Here is a 12,502-nt window from a genome sequence, read left to right as displayed (position 1 = left end):
CATATGTTTTTAATTTTTTTTTGTCAATGCCCCTGAAGGCAAACATCTGAAAGGCACAACGAAACATAATGCAAAGATAAATGTTGTGACTAGTGTCTGAGGAGGCACATAATACAAACATAATAGAGAAATATCTCTTGTCAGATGAAAAATAGTAAACCAGTTTAGTATCTCACAGTTTCATATCTATGCATGGGGTAGAGTTAGGTATTCTGGAAATTTTGTTTCCCTGTGTGCTAAGCCATTAAAAATATTTTAGAGAAAATCTGGGTCAGGGAGCCCCTTGTAAAGTTAAGCTGCCCCAAGTGACACATACTTCCATTAAGTGAGTAAATTATAGCAGGCAATGACAGCTTACATCATCCTAGGCCTGAAACACTACAATAACATAAGAATCTACCATCCTCCTCCAACTCCTTCTCCTGTCTGTATCTTCCTCCTGTTCTTACAGACACTTAGGGATTCCGTTGTTTTGACCCAGTAGATGCAGTGTCTGTATTATTTTTTAATGTATCTCTTGCAAAAATACCCTACATGATAAATGTGGTGAGCTTTGTTTGTTTTGGTGAGTTTTGCATTCAAGTTAAAATAGTTTGCTTCCTTAACTGAGTCATTCTACCTGCAGAGGAATCTGACTGGAAAGCCTGCCCGCATTTGTGCCGTCTTTGGTGCATAGGTACTGCCATCCTTAGAATGACACAGAACACATATTTATTCAGTTATATTCAGGAAGCTCTGAAAATTGTGATTTCAAGGGAAATAACAAATCAATAAGTAGAACCAAAGTATTCTCCATATAATACCCATTTAACCCATTTGAAAATGTTAACAGATATTATCCAGATTTTGAATTCTCCATTCTCTGATAGGTCCCATTCATTTCTCTCTAAATATTTTAGATAGTATCTTAGCTGGCTTCTCATTCTAGCTTGAAATCTTGAGTTCAGTGACTTTCCTATCTTATGTTCCTGAGAAGATGGGATTTTAGTCAGGCATCATTTTCATCCGGCTTTAATGTTCTGGTATTTATTATACAACCATAATCTAGGTTTAGGACTGACTCCAATGTTCTCTGTTGGATGGAGCAACTTGTGTGTATGGAGAGAGTAAGCACTCATTTTACTGTGACTCATGGCAAAGATGAATGCCATGACATTTTTTGTTTTATGCCAAGTTAAAATTGTCAGTTATATTATTATAATTTTCACTGCTAATAACACAGTATTACAGACTGGGTATATTATAAAGCAAAGAGTCATATGTTTTTCTTACAGTTTTGGTGGTCCCAAACTGAGGCCCCACATCTACCTTTGACTTTCTTGCTGGCAGAGTGCTCAAGTTGTTCAGAATGACCTATGGCAGGAGAGAAGGACCTTGTGTGTGCATGCCTATTCTGGTTTCTCTTTTTCTTATAAGGCCATCAGCATTCAGTCATGAGGGCTCCAGGCTAATGACCTGTCTATTCCTAATCACCTCACAAAAGCTTCACCTCTAAATGTCACAGTGTACTGCATTGTTTCTACAAAATCAATACATGGCTATGTGAATTAAGTTTCTCTACTTGAGCCATTGGGTGGGCAGACCACAACCACATGCATATCACAATGTAGAGGATTGTTAAAAAAAAAGAGTGAACCATATTTGTAGGCACATGAAACTATTCATAGGTGTGGCACAGATATTTTTTCCTTTAAAAAATATGGTCAAGATTATGTACAGAGGAGTTACAGTTACATAAGTTAGGTAATGTAAACATTTCTTTTTTTTTTGAACATTATCACCCCCTCAGTCATTTTCTCCCAATTTTTCTCTTCCAGACTGCTCTCCACAGACCCCAAATTTGTATAGTTCATTTCCAACAGTGTCTAGTTTCAGTACTGAATTGGTGCAACCATTTCCGCCATTTCTGTGCTTCCTTTCCCTTCTCCAAATTAGATATACATATAATACAAGACAAAGAGTATAAAAATCAAAAAGTGAAAATAAAGGGAGATATAACCAAAGTAAAAAGTAAAGACAGAAAAAAGAACCACAGTAAGCATAATTAAAATGTCTTCCATTTTTTGGAGTTCATTATAGTAAACACTATTTTATAGATGCAAATAGCTACTGAGCTCTTGTGATCCTCTCCTAAGAATATCCTCCTTTGTTCTATGTGAATGTTTACAGTGCTTTATTTATTAATCATGTCCACATGTAATTAACAAAATAAATAGAAAGTATTCAGAATGGGAGATCTTTATTAGCTCTCCTTCAGATGAGGGCTTAATATCTAAAATATACTGAGAGGTCAAAAATTAAACCACCCAAAAAATAAACTCTCAAACAATAACCCCATAAATAAGTGTGCTAAAGACTTAAAGAGTGACTCCTCTGATGAAGAAATAAGAATGACCAATAGACATATGATGGAATGTTCAACATCCCTGGCCATAAAACAAACATAAATCAAGACAACATTGAGATTGCACCTCACCCTAGTTAGAATGGACACTATCAAGAAAACTAACAACAGATATTGGTGGAGATGTGGCCAGATGGGAATGTTAACTATATTTTTGGTAGCAAAGAAAACTTATTAAACCACTCTGGAAAGCATTATGGAGGTTCCTCAAAAGACTAAACATAGAGCTTCTCTATGACTCAGCAATCCCACTCCTGGGCATCTTCCCAAACAAACACAATACAGACAGCACTAAAGCTACCAGCATATCCATGTTCATTGTAGCATTATTTATCATAGCTAAGATATGAAATCAACCTAGATGTCCCTCAGTGGATGAATGGATTAAGAAACTGTGGAATTTTACAAGAAACAATGGAATTTTACACTTCAATCAGAATGAATGTCATTGCCCCATCAGTAAGAAAATTGAAACAGTTGGAAAAAATTATATCAAGCTAAATAATCCAGATCCAAAGATATAAAGGCTGCATAGTTTTCTCCATTTATAACAATTAGACTGTGCCTATAAATCTATGTGTAAACTCAATGGATAATAAAGGATATTTTAATTCAATCAGGCCTCCCACAATTAAACTCATGTTTGTTGTACCAAGCCTGTTGTACTAAGTCATCACTAATAAAATAACTAAAATGTATTCAAACAACTGTCTGTATGGTTGGTGTATAATTTACCTACAGGATTTAATAAAGCTTTGGAGATTGTGTAGGAATAGAAAAACAATATCCAGAGTTCCTGAAGTTACTTGTCTAACTCTGGTGAAAGATTAAATACACAGGAAATGAACGTAAGTTAAGTGTTTATGTGGATATATAGTAGCTGAGTATCAGATACACTTTGACTGATGGGCATTAAGCCTTCTAGGCATTAGTTATCAAAATTAAACCATTGAAAAAATTCAGAACTGCCTGTTCCTTGCATTGCTACATGCATACATAAGCATCATATACACATTGCCTTTAGAGGATATTCACTTGTTTTTTAGATATTGAATTTAAAGCATAGTTTTAACCTTGTTAGTAATCACATGAAGTTAAAGCACAACAAACAGAAAAAATAGGATAGTGATTGTATGGAAACAAATTACATCCATAGATATACATAGTATATTTAAAAATTTTTTATCCAGAATGATTTTATAGGAACACTGTTGTGATTTTAACTATATTCTTGTTTTTCAAAAAGAAAATTGAAACTGATTATACTATGAATACTTTTTACTATCGTTATATATCACTATAGTGGATTTTGTCCCACTAGCTTGTAAGTGAATAGCACCAAGTAAAATCCTTCATTACACTCAAACTGATTGGAAACAAATCCATAAGACAAGAAATGTGTAAATTTTTTTTGGCAAAAACCATTCAGATTTGTAGCTCACGAGAATTCATACTGTGGAAAGACTTTATAAATTTTAACACTAACATTTTTGTGTATTGGGAGATCATCTTGAAGAGAGTTAAGTATGAATAAAATAATTGACAGAAAATCTTAAAAACTGTGTGAATTCATTTTGGGAAATAACTTATAATCACATAACAACATGGAGTTAGATAAGGCATGAAACACACTGTAACAATATATGATCTGCATAAAATCAATAAATACTGATTTAAGATAAAACAACAGAAGTTGTAGAAAGTCTTTCAAAGTCTCCTTCTGAGCCTCATGCATCTGAAACTAAGAAGTAAGCAGGTGGAATTAGGTAACTCTGAACACTACGAGTTGGAAAAGAAAATAAAGGAGTCCATGTTATTAAATAATTACAAAGAGAGATGACCCATCCAAGAGTCCAAGATCCCAAGGGCTTGAATCCGAGGAGGAAAGACCAGAGGCGATAAGGAGAAAGGGCCTCAAATGTGCTATGGATACATCAGAAATTGTTAAAATACCAATTTGTGTGCTGAATTAATTTCTCCTTTTCTTTTTAGGAATATTTTCTGTGTGCAGACAAGTAAAGGTGGTTTCTGAATCCTTAACATGCACACACATATGAACAGACACATGAACACAACTGCACACACATTATAATACAGAGCTATATACAGTTTCCCCCAGGAATTCTGTAACAGCATAAACAGGGAGAGAAAGAGAGAGACAGAGAGAACCTTTTGCTTATGTTCTTATTTAAGCCATCACAAGATATCCAAGTTGAAACTATATGATTCATATGCATTCAGACCTCTTCTGCATTATTACTAACAGAATAAAGCTTGGAGAGTTGGGTGGGCATTTGTATGGGTATGAGTGTGCATGTGTGATACTGGGTATAAAAAGATTGAACACTTGATCCCTGCTTCTGTTTTCTCACATAGTTCGAAAATCGAGAACAATAAAAGTAAAAGAAAAACCAGACCACACATGCTCTTCTTTTTCAGGTTAGAGAAGGTAAATCTTTATCAGAAACAAATTTGGTAGTAATAGAGTAAGAGTCCAAGCATCCCTTTCTTGTGTTTGAAAGCTATACAATACACATTTTTATATTTTCTCATTGGTTTCTTTCAGATGTAAATTAAATAAAGTATGCAAAAGCTCCCATTAGATTACATGGTGAATAACAGTTTCCACACTGAAAAAGGATAATTATTCTTCCTTTGGTAGCATATCCAGGAATGTAGTGTAAATCCTGAGTGTAGCAATGATTTAATGGTTAAAAGAACAGCTTTTTCAGTTCAGGCCCCTGAAATTTCAATCTGACTCTACATATTACCTTTGTCGCTTTAGGCAGTTTCCTTTACTCCTTCCATGCCCTGGTTTCCTTTCTCTAGTATAACACAGATTAAGTTATCAACCTTATAGTGGGTAATTTAATGAGGTATCAGAGCATAGGAAAATGCCTTTCTTATAGCAGTCCCACTGTTGCTGCAGATTTTTATCGCTATTGACTTTATGGGGCCGTTGTCCATACTTCCTTGGCCTTCTTGTAATTTTTCAACCTTCCTCACTTTCAGGGTTATCATGCTTCTGCTGCTGATCTCAGACTTAACCTTGCCCCAAAGGGTCTCAAATAATTTCAGGCATAAAAAGCCTTTGTTTACTAGGAGGACAGAGAACTCTCTTTTATAAGGACCTCTGGCAACCCAAATGTCTATTCCCTGGCTGATAACTTGAGTCCTATTTTCAGCAAATGCTACTTTTGTGATGACAGACAACCTCTGTCTTGATTGCTACACCTGAGGCCTTTGGTGTCTTCCCTGGCTTTTGGGGAAAAAAAATCTCCCCAGGTGCTCATTCCTGAGATGCTTGTATTTCCTCTCTAAATTCTTACATTCTACCAGGATCCTGAGAAAGACCCCTTCTGCTTCCTTCTCTTGGGTGATCAGAACTCTACTGGGCAAAATAGTTCTCTGCCCTTGGAGCCCATTCTTTCCAGCTAGAGCCATAGGGCATGGATATTGTCCTTTATCATCAATTTTGTGTATGTCTTCTGCCTTTTTTCATTGAAACAATACTATATATATGTAGTATTTATATGTATATATGTTTTATATATATATATATATATATATATATATATATATATGGAACAATTGGAATAGGCTCAGTTTTCATTTTCCTTTTATTTCATAAACCCAAGAAACAATGGTAGGGGAACAGATCTGGAAAATACAATAAGCAACACATCACCTCTCAAAATCACAAGCTGATGTCCAGCTATTTAATGAACATCTACCTATCAAAGCCTCAGGCAGCTTTCTTTCTCAACAAAACTGCATTCAAATAGATCTTTTCTCCACGGGCCAAGCGGGCCTCATAATCACTGAGGTGGCAGAGATAAAACTGGAGGTAAAATGGAACTTTCATTGCCATGTCTTGATTCAATGTCTATATATAGCAGATCCTCCCTTTCACAAACCAAGGTCTTTCTGATAGAATCATTAAGAGAAAATAGTCATACAACAATAATCTGAATTAGTCTTAAATAACACCTGTAAAGGATGTTACTAGTTAGACAAATCACTCTAATGTAAGCTACAACATTTCTATATAGTCTTGAGGTGAAAGGGATATGAAATCCACTAATACACTCAGACGTTTTCATAGCTATTTTATTCCCTATAAAGTAACTACATAAAGGGCCATGCATGGTGGTGTACAACTGTAATTCCAGCTTCTCAAGAGATAGAGGTATGAGTGTGATTTGAGGTTACCCCTTGTCAAAAATGGTAAATCCTTAACAAAAAGGAATTAAACCATAAGGTCTCAGAGCCTGGATCAAAAGGTTGAATATTTCCCAAGCAAGAATGAATTCAACCCCTAGTATTAACAAGAAATACAAAATAAAATAAATATAATTCAGAAGCCATCATTCAAACCATGATCTTACTAAGACTGTGACTACCAAAAGTGGCTTCTTTTATAAACCTGTATATAGAAATTAAAAGAGGTACAAAGCCATTTTGAACACATTCTTTCAATTCTGTGCTATGTACATCTAAGAAACAGGTTGAATCAAAATGAAAGATCAACCCAAAGGTAAATTGTGTATCTACTTCTAGTCCTAAGTGCTGAAAACTGGTGAGAAAGCAAGAGGAATCAATAAATGTGTTATTGGGAACACAAAATCAATGATGTTTTCTGTCATGTAACACAAGTTCCAAAAGCCATGGCCTTGGGATCTAGTTTGAGCCAAGTCAGCCTGCCATGGTGCCTGTGGCATTCTGTGCCCTTTGTCCATGTTGTCCAGAGAGCTTACCTGTGTGTTGCCATGTTCTCCTCACCTTCCTCATTCCTAACACTTTGCTTGCTACTGCCTTCTTCCCTGTCAAGCCCAAATCACCCATCCCTCTCAGCAGGAGCTTTCTCAGATCTCTTCAGGAAGGGATCTCCAGTCCCATTCGCTGTGCTAATTGAGAGAAATGGATGGGATTGGGACATACTTAGAAAACAAGTCAACAATATTTGTGATTGACTGAAACATGTTGATATTGGCAATTAACATTGGCAACTAGATAGACTTAATTTTGTGATATTCCTTTCCAATCTTGACTTTGTCTACCCTATGAAATTTAAATTTTCTTGTGTGTCTAGGTTTTCTCTTGTGCATTCCTAATCTCAGTGTCCTATATCATATTACCTAATGATACTTAAATACTATCTTTAAATTTTTTTACATGCATATGCACAAATATATATGTATGTATCTGTATGTACACACATATATATGTGTATGTACATATATATTTATATATGAATATATGTGCTTTTAGAGCATTGATAATGTGCACCTTGAAAAATAAGTAATTTTGAGTTATTCAAACTATATCATTTCAAGTATTCGTATTATGGCAAGTTATAAATAATCATGGAATAATGACTTTTGAGAACTTTTGCTCATTACACATTTGGATCCTTTTGAGTACTGTACCATTTATGTCATTATACTAATAGCAGACTATTTCTTGACTGTTGAAACAGGCCAAGTCCAGTGTAACTGGAATTATAATAATAAGCCAGAATTATTAAGAAAATATGTATAACTGCAAAACAAGGAAAGTGTTCCAAGTGTTCCAAGAATTTGAATGGAAAAGATGCCTGAGTTGGGCTGGAGAGACAGGAGCAGCCTTGCAGTTATGGCTGGGCAGAGCTCAGAAGGTGTGCGTTGTTCTTGACCTCAGAGGGAGGAAGACTAGTGTAGTTGATGGGAAGGCTCATGAAGTACCAAGTGCAGTGGTACCAGGCCTCAAAGGACTGAGAGATGCAGAGTCACGAGAAGGAAATGTAGCATAGTCCTAGGATAGATAGGAGCCTGTGCGAGTTAAGGAGAAGGAGGTTTGGCATGAATAAAAAGAGGGAAAAAATACTCAGGAAGATATCAGGTGTCCTCTTCATTGTGGAGATGGAAAGATATGGATTGGATTGAGAAATATTTAGAAAGAAAGTCGACAGTATTTGTGACTGACTGGAGGGTGGTGGCACTGTCTGTCAGTGTACATAAGCCAGGGATGAATCTGAAGCTTGGTTTCTAGAGCATGGGGAGCCTTTATTGAGGATATTCACCAAAGCAGCTTCAAGGTGAACTCCTGTGCGTGATGGTCAGGGAAGAGAAACCTGACAAGTGCGACGAATCTTTAGATTTAGGAATCCTTAAGCATCAGAATTTTACCAACTGACATATTAGTACTTATGGATGTAGATGTAGAAATGAGAGAAGGAATTCATGGCCAAACATAAAGGATCGAAACAAGCATATCTATCTATCTATCTATCTATCTATCTATCTATCTATCTATCTATCTATCTATCTATCTATCTATCTATCTACCTATCTACCTATCTATCTTTAGTCATAGTAGGGCCTGAACTCTGGGCCTGTGCACTGTCCCTCAGCTCTTCAGCTCAAGGTTAGTGCTCTACCACTTGAGACACAGTGCCACTTCTGGATTTTTCTGCTTATGTGGTGCTGAGGAAATAAACCCAGGGGCTCATGCAAGGCAAGCACTCTACCACTGAGCCACCTTCCCAGCCCCTATATAGCAATATATTTTTTTAATAATGTATTCTTGGGGAGATTTCAGTGGATATTTCTAGTAATACTCTGCTTTTAATCCTCCTTACCTCTATCTTAATTCAGTATGGGCCAGTGGTCATCACCCAGGACATATTCTGATGACTCAATATGAGAATTAATCGCAAAAGTAATCATGTCTGTTATCTAATTATTCACATTTTAATTGCATGCTGGCCCAATTAGTGCATAACACAAGGCTGGTTTGAGGGGTGGGTGGGTACTCAGCATCTGTGCTTAAGTGAGAAGCATCTGCTGCCAGGCTGTAAAGCCATAGGATGTATCTGCCCAGCAGCTGCAATGTGAGGAAGCCTTGCAAACGTACATGATGCCAGAGCCGGACAGGTGGCGGTGGACAGGGGGCTGGAGGAGGTTGCATCTTGTTCTTGAAGGCTGATCCCTGGTGCACTTCAGATCTCATGCTATTGCTTATTGCACTTACCAATACTACCACTAAAAAGTGAGAAGAAAAAAATAGAAAAAAAAACTATCAGATTCTTGTCTCTGCAAGTGGATGAATAGAAAGTGAAATAAGCCAGCTTTTTATACATGTTTTATACTTATGTTTTATAAATGCATTAGTATCATGATTTTTACTAACCCTACATGATTAGAATAGAAATCAATGGATGAATCTACTTACTCCAGATAATCAAAAGCCTGACCGACTGTAAGAATTAATTTACTCTTCATTTGTATAATAATGCTTCTCTTAATAGTGTTTCTGGTTGTATAAACATTTCTAATTAAAAATGTTTGTCCAGCTCCAATATCAGTATGAGAACCTTGCTGCAGGGGGTTCGGTGGTTAGTTTGAGGGAATTGTTGGATGAATAGTGACCAAGCAATTAGGACTATTGCATCAACTTTTGACCTAGATATGGATTCGCTTTGTCAGTTTTATGACATTGTCATAGGCTCAAGTTTTTATCAGTTCACATTTTGCAATGTGCAAATGAAAATGCTTAAATTCATTGAAGAAAGAAAATGCTAATTTACAGGAAATATCTGTCTGTTCTTCTGAGTGCAATACGAATGGTTTCAACTGTTCACATTGGTTTCATGGAAAAAAATCACATTTCCACAAAATTAAGAGTTTCAGGAGCTTTTCTTGGCATTGCTTCTCTGTGTTCTCTTGTTATTGAAGCACAATAAGAAACCGTGTTAGCTCTCTGCTACTGAGCAAATTGCTTTTTACAATTATGCTTTATGTTTTAATGGAGATAGCTTCACATTAGAAGAATTATTCCAAATCAGCACTGCCTGATGATGGAGCATAGAACAGCACCCTGCCTACTTTACAAAATCCATACCTCCCATGTTGCTTCTAAGGAAAATATATAAAAAATGCTTGCCAATCTTCCTTCTGAGAGAGCTGTAATTGAGGATAATGAAATACCCCTAGCTCCCAAATGAAAGTATGATGGCCACAAAATCCTTTAAAATGCTAATAGGCAGAAGACATTTATGGAAGTTTTATGAGATTATGCTGCAATAGTAATGGGATAGGTAGACAACCATTTGTCAAATGCAGCTACAACGATTACACCTATTTTCTCCAGTTTTGTTTCTGGTGCCACATGAATGAAAGATAGGACATCATGACATGCTCTTCCAGCTTTGGAGAATTAGCATATTGTCCATGAAAAGAGTTCCAGAGGACCAGTTAGAAAGAAAAGCATTAATTATGCATGGTTCAGTGTTTCTTGTCCTGACTTCCTTTCTCTGTTTCAGTTGCATTTTGCCTGCAGAATACTTGTCCCACTTTAAATCACAGTGACAATGTGAACCTCACATGTATACTTTAACTAAACATCTTACCAATTCAAGTGGTTTGCCAGAGTTTGTAAGACATGAACCCAGGGTGATAAAGCATGGCATTGCCTCTCTAAAATGGAATAACAAATCACTTTGACAGAGCCTAGATTTTGGGTAGGTTACTAAATGTGTTTTTTCTCTTCCCCCCACCCTTTTGGCCCACTTTCAAGGTCGATGTTCTTTATTTTATGTGGAGTATATCTTATGTGACAACAATGAGAAAATACATATATATATATAGACAGCCCAGGTTAATGCATGTGAGGTCAAAATGTACCTGAATTTGAAAGGAATCAGTTTGCCTAAGACACTCAGCTCGACTTTAAAAGGAATGGGGATTGAATGGCCAATGTGATGGTCAATGCTAAGAGCCATGAGAGACAAGATAGAGCAAATTTCAGTTGCTTATTAAACAAAGAGAACAACTCTGTTTCCTTTTGAAGAGATCACAGTATAATGTAGAATGATTTCTTACTGCAGTGTCTTCCAAAACAGAGGTAGATTAGCAGGACATTTTCATTTCTAAAATGAAAGCCTTTAACTCGAGGATTTGAGATGACAAGTGTCTGTCAGCTTCATCACCTGACAGCAGCATGAAGCCATCTGCCAAGATGGCAGGCTTCCGTGTATTGATCCTAGGGGACATTCCTTCACATGTGTTTTTGTCAGGGTTTGCACAAGTACAATCAGTCCGAAACACATTCACTTATGTTGCAGCCTCAGTAATGTATTATATCAACAAACACAACCAGATGGTGAAACCTTTCCTTAGTAACTGAGAAATAAAATCATGCCCCGAATTGTAATTTGTGTATGTTTTCTTCTGTTTTATTGTACAATTCCTAAAGAGAATACAAAATTTCATTCAGAGTTTTGTAATTCTAATAAACTGAAGTATTATAGGATGTTTAAACTTGTGGTTAGGTGTAATCACTAAAATTGCGCTTAACTGTCTTCAAGAAGCATATTTACATAATTTTCATCAGTATTCTTATATCATAAAATTATTTTTCTGACATACTTTTATTTTATCTTGTGTCAAGATTGCATAATACATATACAAATAGTTGATTACATCATTTAATAGCGTTATATGACTTAAAATTTCTTATTCCAATCTTGTATAGGTGTAAACATAAATTAATGTGGATTATGTCCATTGAAAGGCTTCTATATCTTAGAATTAAAGGAGTAATCTACTCTATAACAAAATATGTACATTTCCAGTAGTTTATCTCTGAATATTCAGCAAGACCTTATTGTATATTTGAATATTCACAACAAGTCTCTTCTCTGTGAAATCATATTAGAATGAAATAGGTAGAAAGGTTTGATATTATTAAATTTCCTTTGAAGATTTTACATAATGGCTATCATTAACTTTTTTAAAGGCTTCCCTATGTGAGTACCTTTTAAATTGACATTGCAAGTGATAATGTTACATTTGTGTGAATTTTATGCTGGGTTTAAAAGAAGATAAAGTAAAATTAAGATTTGGAATTATGAAGTGTACTTAACATCACCATAAAAATACAACTCAAGGACATTGAAGGACAGAAGATTTCCTGAGGGGTCTAGATTAATTTATCTCAGGTGTACTTAAAATTCAAATGTGCTTGGAATTGCAGATATAGTTAATTTGATTAGGATCATCTCTTTATGGCCATCATGCCCATCAATAATAGTTTACACTTAGTGAAAACCTTGCAGCA

This window comes from Dipodomys ordii, unplaced genomic scaffold (assembly GCF_000151885.1).
Source record: "Dipodomys ordii isolate 6190 unplaced genomic scaffold, Dord_2.0 Scaffold21, whole genome shotgun sequence".
In the NCBI taxonomy this organism is placed as follows: Eukaryota; Metazoa; Chordata; class Mammalia; order Rodentia; family Heteromyidae; genus Dipodomys; species Dipodomys ordii.
Note: the sequence above shows the minus strand (reverse complement) of the source record.